At 43.0% G+C, this 11,847-nt stretch overlaps 1 pseudogene; it reads right to left on the bottom strand.

The window, feature by feature from the left end:
• Nucleotides 1-6,663: 6,663 nt before the first annotated feature.
• Nucleotides 6,664-10,278, bottom strand: LOC126101433 (trypsin alpha-4-like; annotated as a pseudogene).
• Nucleotides 10,279-11,847: the final 1,569 nt, after the last annotated feature.

The raw sequence follows: 11,847 nt of genomic DNA, 5'->3' as shown, positions 1-11,847 counted from the left end.
ATAGGTAACAAATATAGCTGTATATTATCTTGTTTTACATTCTTGAAATCAAGTGAATCTCTTAAGTACGAAAAAATACTACAAGTAGTAGTTTAATAGTCTTTTGGTGCTATGTGAATTGCAGCTTGTGTAACTTCCCTATACGAGAGCCCTAATTACGCTCTTTAGGTAAACATAGCATTTATTTTATCTTAAATGTGTTTAAAACAGTGTAAACAAAACATTCCCAGACTTCATTCTTTGAAACAGCATGTTCTGCCATTTGCGTTCCGCATTTCTGCAATAGGTTTTCAGTGTCTCGGGCATGATTGGGATCAGTGGATTCTACGCACTTCTCACTGTCCTTAGGTTTAGAAGTTTTTGTTGGAATGTCATCCAGTAACATACATCAGCCACCGATGATTAAGCACCCGCTTCAGTCGGAGTGCATAATTGCAATATTGCAGGCCATTTGCAATATTGCTCATAGCCACAGAGTTCTTGTTGTACTCACCGATTTTGTATCTCATCACTTCGCACTCGTATTGATTATTTGCGAGGGAAATAGGTTCTTCAAAATCGAAGAAAAAGCTTGGTAATCTTTCACCAAAGGTCACTCATCATCAACAATGTATGTTACGTGTTCCAGGTTCTATGGCGTGATAAGGCATATCGTTGCATGGTCCTCTTTAGGTCATCAGTCTTCTGATTGGATTGATGAGGCCCGCCACGCATTCCATACCTGTGCCCAACTCTTCATCTCAGAGTAGCACTTGCCACCTACGTACTCAATTGCTTACTGTTTTTATTCCAATCTTTGTCTTCCTCTACAGCTTTTGCCCTCTACAGCTCCCTCTAGCTCTTAGCAGATGTCCTTTCATCCTGTTACTTCTCCTTGTCATTATTTTCCACATAGTACTTCCCTCTCCGATTCTGCGTGGAACCTCCTCATTCCGCACCTTATCAGTGCACCTAATTGTCAACATTCGTCTGTAACGCCACATCCAAAATACTTCGATGCTCTTCTTTTCCGGTTTTCCCACAGTCCATGGTTCACTACTGTACTACTGGTGTACTTCAGATGTACATTCTCAGAAATTTCTACCTCAAATGCAGGCCTATGATTGACACTAGTAGACTTCTCTTGGACAGGTTTGCCCTTCTGGCTAGTGCTATTTTGCTTTTGATGTCCTCGTTGTTCCGTCCGTCATCGCTTAGTTTGCTGCCTGCTAATCCTGATGTTTAATTTCAAGCGGTTCTCGTTTTTGCTACTTCTCATTACTTTCACCTTTCTTCGATTTACTCTCAATCTACATTCTGTACTCATTAGAATGTTCACTCCATTCAGCAGGTCATGTAATTCATCTGCACTTTAACTCACGATAGCAGAATCATCAGCGAATCGAAATTATTGATATCCTTTCACCTTCAATTTTGATTCCACTCTTGATTTTTTTTTTTTATTTCCCCCATTGCTTCGATATACAGATTGAACACTATAGGAGAAAGACTACTTTCCTGTATTACACCCGTTTAATCCGAGTATTTCGTTCTTGGTCCTCAACTCCTATTATCCCCTCTTATTCTTGTACACACTTTATACCAGTGTCTCCCTATAGCTTACCCCTATTTTTCTCAGAATTTCCAACATCTTGCTTCATTTTACATTGTCGAACGATTTTTCTAGGTCGACAGATCCTAAGAGAATGTCTTCATTTTTCTTTAATCTTGCTTCTAGTGTCAACCGCAACGTCAGACTTGCCTCTTTGGTGCCTTTATCTTTTCTGAAGTCAAACTGATCGTCCTGTAGCACTTGCCCAACTATCTTTCCTATTCTTGTGTATATTATTCTTGTCAGCATCTTGGACGCATGAGCTGGTAAGGTATTGTACGATAATTCTTGCACTAGTCAACTCTTGCAATATTCGGAATTGTGTGGATCATATTTTTCCGGAAGCCAGACTCTCTTTCGATTTCTTCACGTTCTACATGCAGCCACCTAGTCTTAGCTTCCCTGCACATTCCAATTAACTCATTCCTCAGCAGTTTGTATGTTTATATTGCTGAGTTTCCCGGAACATTTTTGTACTTAGTAGATCAGCTGAAGTATTTCTTCTGTTATCCATGGTTTCTTCGCAGTTACATTCATTGTATCTACGTTTTTCTTTGCAACTACTGTGATAATCCTTTTTATGTATGTTCATTCCTCTTCAACTATACGCCTTCTGATCTATTCCTTATTGCTGTATCTACAGCCGTAGAGAACTTCTACAGTATCTCGTAATTTATTAGTACTTCTGTATCCTAATTCTTGGCGTACAGATTCGTCCTGACTAATGTAATAAACTTCAGCCTACTCTTCAACACTACCACATTGTGATCTGAGCCTATATCTGCTCATGGATACGCCTTACAATCCAGCTTCTGATTTCGGAATCTCTGTCTCACCATGATGTAATCTAACTGAAATCTTCCCATATCACCCAGTCTTTTCCTAGTATACCGCCTCCTTCTGTGTTTAGCTAGTACTAGCTGAAATTTATTACAGAACTCAATTATTTTTTCTCCTCTCTCATTCCTTGTCCCAAGCCCATATGCTCCTGTAACCTTTTCTTCGACTGTCTCCCTAGTACTAGCTGAAATTTATTACAGAACTCAATTATTTTTTCTCCTCTCTCATTCCTTGTCCCAAGCCCATATGCTCCTGTAACCTTTTCTTCGACTGTCTCCCTATAACTGTATTCCCGTCGGCAATGATAATCGGATTTTCATCTCCCTTTACGTACTGTATTATCGTTTCAATATCCTCATACACTTTTTCTATCTCTTCATCTTCAGCTTGCGACGTCGGCGTGTATTCCTGAAATATCGTTGTCAGTGTTTGTTTACTGTCGATTTTGATAAGAACAACTCTGCCATTGAACTGTTCACAGTAAAACACTCTTTGCTCTACCTTTTTATTCATAACAAATCCTTCTCCGTTGATATCAATTTCTACTGCTGTTGATATTACTCTATACTCATCTGACCAAAAATCCTTATCTTCTTTCCATTTCACTTCACTGACCCCTACCATGTATAGATTGAACCTTTGCAGCCGGCCTAGGTGGCCGAGCTGTTCTAGGCGCTAAAGTCTGGAACTGAGCGACCGCTACGGTCCCAGGTTCGAATCCTGCCTTGGGCATGGACGTGTGTTGTCCTTAGGTTAGTTAGGTTCAATTAGTTCTAAGTTCTAGAGGACTGATGACCTTAGAAGTCTAGTCTCATAGTGCTCAGAGCCATTTGAACCATTATTGAGCCTTTTCAATACCCTTTCAGATTTTCTAGTTTCCCTATCACTTTCAACCTTCTGACGTTACACGCCTTGACTTGTAGAACGTTATCCTTTCGTTGATTATTCAGTATTTTTTTCATGGGCATCTCCCCTTGGCAGTCCCCTACCGGAGATCCGAATGGGGAGCTATTCCGGAATCGTTTGGCAATGGAGATATCATTATGACACTTTTTCAGTTTTAGGCCACGTGTCCCGGGAATACACGTTACGTATCTTTAATGCAGTGGTTTCCTTTGCCTGCTGCATCCTAATGCCGTTCATCATCCCTGATTCTTCTGCCTTTAGGGGCAGTTTCGAACCCCTAGGACAAGAGAGTGCTCTGAATTTGTCCGTTCCTCCGCCTTCTTTGACAAGGCCATTGGAAGAATGAGGGTGACTTCTCATGCCGGAGTCTCATGAGCTCCAAGTGTGTTCAAAATGGTCCAAATGGCTCTGAGCACTATGGGAATTAACATCTGACGTCATCAGTCCCGTAGAACTTAGAGATACTTAAACCTGACTAAGCTAAGGACATCACACACATCCATGCCCACGGCAGGATTCGAACCTGCGACCGTAGCGGTCGCGCAGTTCCAGACTGAAGCGCCTAGAACCGCTCGGCCACAGCGGCCGGCTCCAAATCTGTAACAGGCTACACTCACCAGTCAACGTTATCGTGATACTGTTCCCCTTTCCCATATGCGTCTTTTCAGAGCTGTATTGGACCCCGATTTCACTTTTATGAATGACAGTAATAACCTCATCGAATAGGGCAGGTTGAGCAGCTCTTCGAACGGTGATATTCATCGAATGCACTGGCCTGCCCATTCCCCCAACTTAAACCTCATTGAGCAGGTGTGGGATGTGTCAGAGCTGGAGATGTTACTCTATATTATCTGTCGCGCGGCTGCCTCGCTCAGCGGCTAAGTCCGCTTCAAGGTCACCCGCCTTATGCGACAACGTACATTAACACTGGTGGAGTAATGGAGCACCCTGTCACAAGAATTCCACATCAACCTTGTTTCCAGCATGCAAGCACGTTGCGCAACATGTATTGCTGTCTGTAGGGATCACACATCTTATTAAGAACGATGTCTAGCATTTTTAATGAGTACGGGACCATCACTAATTTTGGTGACTTTAGTGTAAGTAAAAGTGTTATATCTGTTCTTGTCATTGCGCAGTTCTGTCCGTTATCTTTTTTACTAGATTACATCATTTCTTTCTGCGCATAGCCCAAATTTCGACGAGCAATATTACTTTACCCTAATGAATCTCGTGAAAGTTCATTTCGTCCTTACATTCTGCAAACCATTGTAGGAAAATCGTCTTAACATACACAATACTATGGTAAATATCTTTCCACCGACAGCTTCAAGAACAGTATGCTCTCAAATAACATGCTCTACAGATGAAACACATTTAGACAAGCCCATCTACAATCAGTGTCTAGACATAATATACAGTATGTTCCACGTTGGAAACGATTTATCCAGAAAAGTATTCTCTATTTTGATGCATGGCAGTATGATTTGGTACTGTGAGGGATCAGTCTTGATACAACATAGAAGGGTTTTAGGGAAGCGGCAAAATGTAGCAACAAATATCAGTAACGAAATCGTAGTGGAAAAAATTACGTTAAATATGCGCTTTCCCAATACAACTGCTAGTGGAATGACTGCGCTGAATCAAAATGACTAATTTCACGTTCGGAAATCACGTACTTCTGCAGTCATTACGATAAAGCCAGATGGAACAGCTGCAAGCACTCGTATATAATGATGAGTATAGATGTGTTGCCTAAACCTCTGTCGGTTATCATAACATATACATCAAAAGCGTCCTTCTCACAGAGTCCATTTGCCATGTATTCTGTAAACGTACAGCTGAGTTTCACTGAGGGACACATTTTAATATACATTTAAACTTCACATTCACAGAATGTGGGTGGGGGGTTGGAGTCTGCTACGCGTTTGGCTGTCAGGAGTATAATATTTTCGATGGCGTAGTGAACAGATGTTTGAAATTCTAATAAAAGTAAGCGTAGGCTATACAGGAAGATGGGTTAGAAACGTTTTTCGAAGTAAATCAATTGCATGACAATATTATTGAATTTTGTGTCGAACTCATTCATTTCTGTGTTAAAATCAGCGGTTTTTTGTCTAAATCATTGAATTTTTTGTCAAAATCTGTCAATTTTGAGTGGAAAAAACTTCATATCTTCGTCGGAATTAGTGAATTTTGTGTCTAAATCAGTCAATATTTTGCTGAAAGTGTCTAGTTTTGTGTTAAAATCCTAATATAAGGTTCTTATTGGATTTCCGTTGGGGTCGGGAACAGATCTCTGAAATTCAAAGAAATATAAACATAGCAACTTGAATACAGTAGCGTCGAGAGCTACATCATTCTATCGTTCAGATTGAAAAGCTAAAACCTGCATCGATTAATGCCCATTGTGTATTCCCTAAAACTTGGCCAATTCCAAAAGGAAAAATTTTCCGAATTTTGTGGTAAGATCTTATGGGACCAAACTCCTGAAGTCGTAGGTCCCCTAAGCTTACACACTACTTAATCTAACTTAAAATAACTTACGCTGAGGGCAACACACACACACACCCATGCCCGCGGGAGGACTCGAAACTCCGACGGGGGATCCGAATTCCAGCGGGACAATGCGACACCACACACGTCCTGAATGGCTAGAGTATGGATGCAGGAACACTTTTATGATTTTAAACACTTCCGCTGGCCACATTAATAAGCGTATCTGGGATGCCTTACAAGGTGCTGTTCAGAAGGGATCTCCACCCCCTAGCACTCGTACGAATTTATGGACAGCCTTGCAGGATTCATGGTGTCAGTTCCCTCCAGCACTGCTACAGACATTATTTGATTCCATTCCATGTCGTGTTGTGGTACTTCCGCATGCTCACGGGTGTCCTACTCAATATTTGGCAAGTGTACCTGTTTCTTTGGCTATCCAGTTTTTAAGTCACAGGGTGAAACTTCAGACGATGTAATATTATTTGAGTGTATCACTACAGAGGCGCTTCCAGCATTTCATAGGAATCAGTGTAGCTCCAACCAAGGAAATCTGTTATGGGGAAGAGTGTTCCTTACACTATAAAAGTGCTCAAATTCAGAACTGAAATCCGATCAAGAAATTAATAAAGGCACGAGTGGTCACCTTTTAAGGCGTTGCCAGACAATCTCATCAACGCTAACAAATTGGCAGTGCTTAAACTGTGTTTGGCTAAGCAATGAGCAGAAATGTTAGAGACATAGTTTTTTACTTCATAATACACAGTCATGCTTTAGAGAAAAATATTTGACGGAGCGAGAGACGCAAATGAACTGTGGACCCGAGTACGTCACACACCAGCTGCAGAGCGGATCCAGGAGGGCAGGTTGCCGACGTTGGAGTAGACGCCCGGCGCAGACTCACAGGTCTTCGCTCCCCAGGAGACGATGCCTACCTGCTTGCTGCCGCTGACCAGGGGGCCGCCAGAGTCTCCGTTGCAGACGCTCTTGCCGGCCTCACCAGCGCACACCATGCGGTCGGTCACCTTTCTGGAGAAGAAGCTCTGGCAGTAGGAGCGGTCCGAGATGCTGATGTCGACCTTCCGCAGGGTGGCGGCTGCAGGCCCGCCGGTCCTCGTCCTCCCCCAGCCGGTCACCGTCACCGCCAGGCCAGCCGCTGGGTCGTAGCCGTCTGAGGGCCGGTCCACCACCTGGGCGTTGCTGCAGAGCAGCGACCCGGACACCTGTCAAACAGACACGTCACCAACTCTCGCCTCGATGGCGTAGGACACACAAGAACGGAACTGGGACCAACTGCGTCATCCACAGAGGTGGAGGGGTGTCACAGCCACTGCCAGTTTGCTGCACACTGGGCCACAACACTCTCAAATGAAACGAGCTGATGATGCTGCCTTACACGAGGGATTGGACAGCGACAACTTTTTCGAAATCTCATATGTGAGTGGCGATAAGGGGCAGTCCCTTGTTGAGTAGGCCAGTGGTGTGCGAAGGGTAGTTTACACTGTCACCTACTTTTCCATATTTTTCTTGTCATAGATGATGCACCCCGATACTAAACGTTCGTTTAGAGGAAGGAGAACATGTTAGGAAAGATAGACGTTGTGGAAAAACTAGCACTGGATACAGAACTACAAGGCCCCACCCAAATGTTGAAAGTTCAGAAGTTCACAATTAAGGCACATGGTAGTGTTAATGAGGAAAACTATAATCCATTTCCTTGTGCACTGTGCAATGATTTTTAAGCTCATGCTAAGTGGTGAAGAAGCACCTCGCAGTCCTTGCCATCCACATGTGTCTAATAAACATCTTGCATTGAGAACTACAGAAAATGCTGATCTAGCTACTGCTTTCACAGCTGTTCATGAGACATAACATCATGTAGAACTATTGGAGGTGATGGTTGGCTCTTGTTCCAACACTTTTTGATACTGTTGAGACACATGGAAAAAATTCAAAGAATCCGTTAATGCTATTATTCCCATGTCAAAAACGATTTGCAGCATATTTCAGAAAATGCTAATAGCCTAAGAGAAATATAATTATGCCTAATATATTCTACAAGTATATAATGCAGGAGGTATTGTGTATGTCCAACATATCCGCCGAAACACCTGAATTAAATTAAACAAAACCTGGTCCATAAACAGTAACCTTCATGAGCATCAGCACTAAGAAAGTAAGAACCACAATAGATATGTGATGTGCCTTATGTCGGCTTGCTTTATCGATCTGTTTTGCAGGGACTACGTGAGGGTGGGCACAGCTGATGCCATTATTTCCATGTCACAGCAAGTGAACTGCTGGTGGGAGCATTTCGCCCATGATCTGTCATACGCTAGCTAGTATACACCGATCAGCTAAAACATTACGATCGCCGCAACATATATTGTTGGCTGGTGGTGTTGTGAGCGCGTACCTCTGCAACAAAGGTGTGCAACTGGAGCAGACACGGACAGGGAATCACGTTAGCGAAGGTATGGGCTGCAGATGGGGAAATGCATCGAGATAAGCAACTTTGACGAAGAAAGGAATACTATTACGCAGAGCCTGTGAACGAGTATGCCGAAAACGGCGAAGCTGGTTGAATGTTCACGTGCTACTGTTCTGTCGTGAGCATCTACGGAAATAGGTAGAAGGACAGAGAAACTACCGCAAGGCTCTAAATGGTTGGACGTCCACGACTCTTCACAGAACATGGGAATCGCTTGCTTGTCTGCTCCGTCAAAGAATAGATGGTGATCTGTGGCATCTCTGCCGAAAGAGCACAATTATGGAGCATTCACAGAGTATTTCTGTGCTCACTGATCATCATAGATTGTTTAACATGGAGTTCCACAGCAGGACACCCCTACGTGTTCACATGTTGACCCAACTACGTCGCCAATTACGACTGCAGTAAGCTCGATAGCACTGAGATTCGACTATAGATCAGCGCAAATATGTCGGCTCTTTCGGTGAATTTTTTGCTACAATAGATCGATGATAGAGCTACAGTGGTTTTAGGAGCATTATAGTGAACTCACGTTGTTGTCTCGGCGACAAAATTCACCTGGTTTAAATCCTATGGAACCCATTTGTGTCACTACCTGGTGCAAACACAGCGTACACAAATTAGTGGCTCGTTGTTTACGCGAATTACGTGACCTTTGAGTAGACAATTAATGCCCCATAACTGTCATATCCGTGATAGGAAGAATCAGTTATGTATTTGGTTACAAATACGGACAAACAAGCTATTAAGCAAGTGGTCAAAATATTTTGGCTCACTGCTGTAAATCGAGGTTTGCTGTACGTGTTGGGCAAACATGGCTGCAACACACTGACGGCATTGCATTTTGTGGAATTCTATATTGCTTACTCTGTAGCTTCGAAAATGTGTCGCAGTGAGTTAATACTGTTGGTGACCATGCATCGGCGCTACAGATCACAGACAACCTCGTATTTCCCTGGAAATTTGTCTGAGATGTCAGCTAGTGCTACTCACCTCGACGACGGCAATATCGTAGTCAGTTGTGTCGCTGTCGTACTGTCCGTGCATAAAGCCAGAATACGCCTGCAGGACGGAGCCTCCGCTCTCTCGGATTTAGCTGCCGACCCGGAAACTCATCCATGAGAGACTGAGGCCGTCCACGCAGTGGGCCGCCGTCAGGACCTAGCTGGAGCTGATTATGGACGCTCCGCAGTTGTGTGAACCCAACTTCTGGAAGCACACCTGCCACGGGTAGTCGGCAATGTCTGCGTTGGTCACCCCAATGATGCGGCCTGAAGCCTTCTTTCCCGGCAAAGCCGTTGCCGGCAGGGACAGTGCACTACCCAGCAGGCACACTAGGAAGAGGACGAAGCGCTGGATTGTGGTGGCGGTGTCGGTGACTGTCCAGAGCCCCGTCCCAACACTTTATATGCCATCTGATGTGCACATGCACAGCACAGTATAAGTTTCGTCATCCCACCTGAGCTAAGTCTCCGTCATTGAAAATGTGACAGTCAAGGCACTTCACTTAGTGAGATAAGCCAAGACTTAGGTACATGATACAGGACAAATTTCGATATAGACCTTGACCAATTACTTTTTGCGCATGATGAAAGAGTTTCTTTCACATACGCGATGTACAATAAGCTCTCAAAAAATTATGCACTTGACGATGTTGTCTGCTGAGTGTTCATTTGTCACTGATAGTTGTCTGTGGATGCTGTACAAGAATGTTGGCCACATTTACATAAAACTTATAGCATATAGGTTTCCAAGGTAAGCGCATTGTTGGCCTGGGCGTTTCATTAGACTGCTATAATAGCGACTTATGTGAAATGAAAAGCTAAAAGAATTCGGCACGGCTGCAAATATGGGCGCGGTATTACCGTAGGGCGTCACCTAGAGCCAGGCAGTCAGAATCCTGTTTATCACAGAGGTTCATGCTCTGAGGTGATTTGACGCCGTCGGTGGTCATTCGTTCGTCGAACAGAGACATTCAGCTTTGCCGCGTCCATAAAACACTGAGATCTCCACCACAAGTTGTTCAGACACCTATCAGGGACGGCTTCTTTATCTGACGCTAACTGGCAAGTTTCCTTAACAAACTATGAGCATTGTGTCTTGCGGTATCTGATGTCGGTGACTGTAATCAGTTCACTTGCATATACCAGTGTCATTTCTCAAGTGCTGATGATTGTGAAAGAAAAAGGCGGGAAATCCTGAAACCCGATGCCGAAATTAGCTTGCCTGTTTTGATCAGCGTCAAGGTTCCATTGACGTTAACTTCTCAATGCAACGGGCTGGTCACTATCAAAACTATGGTACGTCCTCAATTTGTGAGAGACTGCGAATTACTTTTGGAAGTTAATCCAGATATTTAGTGGGAATTTTGTGGTCAACCACTCCGCGAAACCAGCTCTCATACGAGTTCCAGTCAAATACTGGCGATGAAATTTTCTTCCATGTATAGGATCCGAAATGGGTACCTTCGGGTCCATTGGCCAATATGAACGAATACGTGTATAGTTTCTCATAGCAGTTTTGGTTTTGTAGTAGTAGTAATAGTAGTTTAATTCGTTCATAGATCACTTTCAATAGGATATTGGAAGTGTCACTATATTAAAATATACGGACAACAAAAACAACGTGGCTCACGTATACAGGCGTTTACATTCACACAGCCAGTCTGCCGTGGTCTTCGTGGTGGGAACCGCACTGACGTTTGCTTCGAGAATTTAAGGAAACAACGAAAACCTAAATTAGACTGGCTTGATGAAGAAAGGAATCTCCAACCTAGCGATTACAGGGTTAGTCTAATTCATTCGGTTTACCTCCATTATACACTGCGATGAAATTAATAATGTGAAAGGCTAGCGCTACGCTGTTCATTCATTTCTCACTCACACTTGCTGTACACAACGTACACATTACACATGCAGAATACAACATTGAAACCATTATTAGCTGACGACACGATCCAACTGACGATGTTCGATTTCCATGTTTGTGTACTGCAACTTCCCATCTGCTAGCTTGAAAAACTGAGTGAGCAACTCACTATAAAGGTTGAGATGCTAACTCGGAAATATGTTATGGGTTCAGTATTATACTCTGCATAGCTTTCAAGTAAGTGTGAAAATGTTACGTGGAATAATAGATATTTAGTCAATTTTCTCGTTATCATTATTTATTTGTGTTATATTTTTTACCTTATCCTCACTCAGCGTCATCTAAGTAAACCTTCACTCTGCAGAATGTACAGCGTAACAGATATTTCGTGTTAGTAATCTCTTACTCTCATTTCGCAGTTTATTATAGAGTTTTCTTCCTTGGTAGAAAATGCTGTTCACTTCTTTTCTTTCTTCTTCCTTGGTTAATGTAAGTTAAGTTCAGATGTCATTCCATGGTCACAGACACAGCTGTTTGTGCAGAACCTTATTTTCGATGTGCACAGTGATTGGTAAATTTACTCACATGGTGTAGTTGTAATCCCAGAATTTAGAACAGTGTTTTATAAGAATCTCAGCTACTAGTTTTGGTTGTT

This window comes from Schistocerca cancellata, chromosome 9 (genome assembly GCF_023864275.1).
Source record: "Schistocerca cancellata isolate TAMUIC-IGC-003103 chromosome 9, iqSchCanc2.1, whole genome shotgun sequence".
Classification (NCBI taxonomy): Eukaryota; Metazoa; Arthropoda; class Insecta; order Orthoptera; family Acrididae; genus Schistocerca; species Schistocerca cancellata.
The sequence above is the reverse complement of the archived record's forward strand: the minus strand, read 5'-3'. Positions and strand labels throughout refer to the sequence as shown.